Source organism: Schistosoma mansoni, chromosome W, assembly GCF_000237925.1.
Source record: "Schistosoma mansoni strain Puerto Rico chromosome W, complete genome".
Taxonomy (NCBI): Eukaryota; Metazoa; Platyhelminthes; class Trematoda; order Strigeidida; family Schistosomatidae; genus Schistosoma; species Schistosoma mansoni.
The window spans coordinates 5,258,782-5,264,024 of record NC_031502.1 but is presented as its reverse complement, the minus strand read 5'-3'; the positions used below and the strand labels follow the sequence as shown (position 1 = coordinate 5,264,024).

The 5,243-nt window shown below is 40.9% G+C and overlaps 1 protein-coding gene across 1 annotated transcript in view; it reads right to left on the bottom strand.

Moving 5' to 3' along the window:
* Positions 1–4,833, bottom strand: part of Smp_171670 (putative wd-repeat protein) — a 29,593-nt gene extending 24,760 nt beyond the window's left edge. The window contains exons 1-2 of the mRNA XM_018799991.1: positions 4,789–4,833; positions 4,652–4,745 (exon numbers count right to left, since the gene is read on the bottom strand). The gene's annotated coding sequence lies outside the window, so the exon portion shown is untranslated. The remainder of the gene's footprint in view (positions 1–4,651; positions 4,746–4,788) is intronic.
* Positions 4,834–5,243: the final 410 nt, after the last annotated feature.

The following is a 5,243-nucleotide window of genomic DNA, read 5'->3' as shown; positions in this document are numbered from 1 at the left end:
TGCGCACACTCCTGAGGGAGTCGAATCAAGCATCCTCACCAGATTGCATTTGGATGCACCGTGCACGGCATCTTATATGACAACTAGTCATATTAGAAAGCGTAATTGTATATTCTACACTTAGAATTCATGAACTTTAGTCGGTACGGACTGTACAATATCCACATTTATTTTGTTTTCCAACAGACAACAATCTTTACAATATATGAGGTAACCCCAACCTTCAGTTTAAGATCAAAATCACGGATAAACACGAGCTTATGCCACAACCTTACCGTAGCGATATCGCACAAGTAGCCGCTTCAGTTGGCTCAAGGTCATGTAAAAAATGACGACGGGATTTGTCATTTTTAGTAGTTTAAATCTCAAACACTGGTTATGAACAACTTTTTTCAATTACTTTTCGCAAAAACCTGGCATTTTATTTTCCTAAAGCAGGTTCTAGTCCACTGTAGCTGATATGTAGAAGATGAATTATGGGGTACTAACTTCTATAGTGCCTAATATCACTTATATCAAGTTTATTATACATTCTTTTACGATGATGTTCATTCACGAACTTGATAATCTATTCGGAAAAGTTCTCTATTTAGTACAAGGAAGTATGTTAGTAGGAGTAATTTGGTAGAAGGGGAGTGCCCGTGCATGGTAAACTTACAAGAACAAAAGTCTAACTAAGTAGTATAATTAGTGATTTGTAAAAAAAATAATGTATAGAAATGGAATTAAGCTATCTTTATTAAACTTACCTCCCATTAGTGTTTCTGGTTGAGGTCTACACATACCAATAATTTGTTCAACTAATAAACTCGTGGGACATGTCCCAGCCATCGAAGTCGACGCATTCACAAAACCTCATGGACTTCACCCGGACACACTACGCACAACCAAACTGGAACCATATCTGCATCAACAAAACGATCAGGAGGACGGTGGAGGATGTGAGAACCAGGAGAGGAGCTGATATAGCGTCAGATCACCACTTGCTGGTCGCCAAGATGAAATTAAAACTCAAGAAGCATTGGACAACGGGGCGGACAACATCACAAATGTTTAATACGGTTTTTTTTTCGGGATACTAACAAACTCAACGAATTCAAGATAGCCTTCAGTAATAAGTTCTAGGCCTTCCATGATCTACACAATGGAGAGGGAACTACCATGGAGAGCAACTGGAAAGGGATAAAAGAGGCAATCACTTCAACATGTCAGGAGGTTCTGGGTCACAAAGAACAACACAAGGAATGGATCAGTGTTGATAAACTGGATAAAATTAGAGAAATAAGGAACAAGAAAGCAGCAATCAATATCAGCCGAACAAGAGCAGAAAAAGTCAAGGCACAAGCCGAATATATAGGAGTAATTTATTTTTAATTAATTTAAACACATGAATATTAGTACAAAGGGGCACCAGATATATATGCACCACACAAATCTCATTTGATTTGTGTGAGGGCTTGGATACTGCTCAGGTGCCAAGACCGAAACAGATGGTTTCCTTAGGGGGCCACACCCGGAGCCTTTGACCTAAAGATCTGATCCACAATGCAGTGGAGCATCGTAAGGTGATGCAGTCCCATGGTAGCCGGTGACCAACGACTGATTCATACGACATTTGTTCCCTCAGGATACTGGAGCCCATGTGCACCATTGGTTTGAAATCAGGGTTTTCCAACTCCCCTAGGTGAATTTTCCGTATCCACCAACCCGGTTAAAGCGCCGGACATTCGCTTTTCGTTCTCTCAATTTCGTTAACAACGGTAGTGCCACGAAAAGGCAGTTAGTAGGACTTCTCTGGCAGAGGCTATATACGCGCGGTCATGTGAGAGCATTTCGAGAGGGAGAGCGGACTCTCCCTACTCTCGGCCGTACCAGGACATTTGGGGGAGTAATGCGGCTGGTCTGTAACAAGCTGAAGATTGCGGAGAGAGTGCCTCGCTTACATTCTTTTGGCAGTTGGTGTAAATCTAGTGAGTGCCTGAACACGTGACACACTAGTGTACTGATGGCCTCTGCGTACTGTTTCAGGATTATAGGTCGGTTGTTATTACATCCTGATTTTCTTGGGCGCAGGGATTTTAATCTCTGAAATACTATTTCATGATTTATCTGAATATCTCCCAAACCCTCAACTGCCACCAAAATTCAGAGTTACTTCGCGCCTCCAGACTCCTAATTTAGTTGGTCTATCAAGTTGGCTATTGAAATCTTAGCCATTTGGCCCTTTAAGAGTACGGATCCCTTAGCTTGTGGGCTTTCTCCTGGTTATGAGTCAGTAGAGAAGTTTTGGGTCAGCTTGAATTTTGGCCGCTAGCTTGGCCTGAAAACATAACCTATTGCTGCAGAATTCGGCGTTGCATCTGTTTCTCAATGCCAAGTAAAAGCTAAGATTAGAATCCTTCACGGTAACTTCTGACTTTCCCCAGGCTCATCGATTGGCCAGTAGCAAGTGTTCTGTGACTTGTCTAACAGAGTCTTCGCTCTCCGGGTGTATGCTTACGCTGGGGTACATTGTGTTGGATAGCACACTGAATCCTATCCCCAACCATCTACCAGTGGTCACCCATTGTTAGCCCCCACAACTCTCATGGACATAGGGTGTGTTGAAGATTCGCCCTCATCTTCGTGTAGTCTGCTCTAGTGTAGCTAATGTAGAGAACATACCCGTCTCTCCAAAGTACTATGTCTGTAACCACGTTAAATATGACTGTACCATGGTTGCTACTCATTATTGGTGTGTGAGTATGGACATCCTCAACTATAAGCTCATCATGTCAGTAAATAATTTAAATCTGAAGGTTTTCCGTCCCTGTGCCACATTTTTATTCAGTCCTGAACTTATAATGGCTGTGGCAAGCCACTAATGGAATCACTCTGTAAGGGTTTTATCCTCCCTGCTGAGATTTAGGGATGGAGTATTGAAGTCTCCAGATAGTAGTATTTGTTCAAACCCTAGACATGTTAGCTTTATTATCGCTAGTAATTTCATCTTCATGGGTGTTAGAACTATTAGGAGGGTGGGATATTCTTCTAATCAAGTACTTTGTGCTGTTCACATTTAAGCAACACCAGTGTGATTCCGTCACCTCAGTTAATTCGGTAGTGTGTGGTGTTACGGCTTTGAGATACTTGTTAATATGTATCATCACTCCACCTATTTTGTGTGCCCTACCGTATCCGAAAAGTGTCATGCCTTGCAAGCTCACTTCTTCATCCGTGGTGTCGGGCGATAGACAAGTTTCAGATTTCTTTTATTTTACCCTTTGGTTTTCTCACGTTGCTAAAGAGGCATATGATAGTTGTCTCACCACCTAATGCTCCTCTACAGTAGAATGGGTCAACTGGTTTTTAAGCAGATTGTTGTTTAAACCGTGTTAGCAAGTTCCGTGAGAACTGGACGCTGTAGGGTTTTGCCTGTATGTGTCCAACTAGCGAAACCCTGTTCTCTGTGATCTATAATTTGGGTTATTAATCAACGTCAGCCGGTACCCAGTTATGTTTTATTTGGCCTTTCTTCTGTTGCTCTATTGATTTAGATTGGCTCTCACATCTGACGTGACTGAAGAGGTCACTCTTCAAGCTCTACCAAGCCTGAAGGGTCTCAGTTAAGTTTCCTCGGTTTCTGAAGTTCACAACCACCAGAAGAGACTTAATGATCATGATGTGTAAAGGACGAAGTAGCTTGAACACGCTAATTATTGTGGTGATGTGAAGGTCTATACCATGTAATACCCAACGCCACTGTTGCATATCGTGTTCGTGAGCTTCATCACAACTATCAACTACTAGCTCAGGCACCCCACGAACCACCATGCTGGTTGGTTCTCGCGTATTTTCAGATCTTCCAGCATCCCTTGTGGCTCATGACTTGCCGTGTCCAACTCAGATTTAAGAGGATCGCTTAGCCGATGTTTTCTGGGACGTCAGTAAAATTTATTCTGTAACGTGTGTTGAACCTAAAGTTACCCTCAGTGGAGAGGGCTCACCTTTGCTACGTCTCAGCCTTCACACAGTATTGCTTGGCTGAAGTGATAACCTTTCCTTGCACCGCACAGTATATGTCCCATTGTTCTTTATCAGAATGTGGTGTTTATAGGAATCAATGATTTCTTTGTATTGATGACTGTTTTGATTTTGAGTTCCAAATACAGTGCATTCGTTCGTGTACATCTAATACATCTTGATTAAACTATGTGATTGCTGGGATTACTAGTTCATACTATAATTCAAATACTTCAATTCATTACACAGAGGCAATTCTATTTTTTAATGCGCTATTCTCCAAAACTGGAACATTAAGTAAAACGTTTGAGTTGGGTGATCCATGCTGTACATAATAACTTGAGGTTCTTTTCCTGGTGTCGCCTCGAGCTTTTTTATAGTCCTGTTGCCAGAAACGGGGATTGCCTATTTGTTTGTAACCTCTGAATTAAGACCTCTAGCTGTGCTAGTCGCGCTTGTGGTTATGGTATAGGTACTGGTGGCAACGCTATGGCTGTGAATGCTATTCATTATATTAAAATCTAAAATGTGAGATAATTTAAGGAGGAAGTAGGTGAGATAAAAGCTTCGAGGAATAATAGCAGAAATAAGTGAGTATATATGCTATAGGAGAATAGAAATTGAAAGACAATTAAAACTGAGACGTTACCTTTGACAGTCCTAGAAACTTCGCATGGATTCAGTAACTAATCCACAAACCTCGTACTTGAAAAAAATGGGTATGTATATTACAGCTGAGGCAACTAGGAAGAGAGTAGTTGACCAGAAGAGACAAATCTACCGTACAGTGATCCAATCTTAATATGATTATTGTTCTTTGACAGCAAGGTGAAGATGAACTTCGTATTCTTGGAAGTGTTTAAATATTCAAACGATTGCGGAAAAGTGGATAATCCTGGTTGTCAGCGAGATCAACAAGATCATGTCAGCATCGTCGAATCAGAGCAATCGAGAACGATGAGAAGTAACAGAAGCATGAGATTAAGACAATCATATAACAGAAATCAGGACTTAGTAGTAAAAAGGTTAAGCAGGGCGCTTAAAATATTATCTTGAGAATTGCTACAGTTTAACGACAAATTTCAGCTTAGATCAAAAATAGTTAGAGTACAAGAAAAAGTGGTCCTTTTTGATCAGTGATATATTTTATTGATGTTGAGAACCATATTAGCCTTAAAGGTAACACCCACATGTGTTGGTTTTGAGTATTGTGAAAAATCATTCTAATAGTTAACCATTGA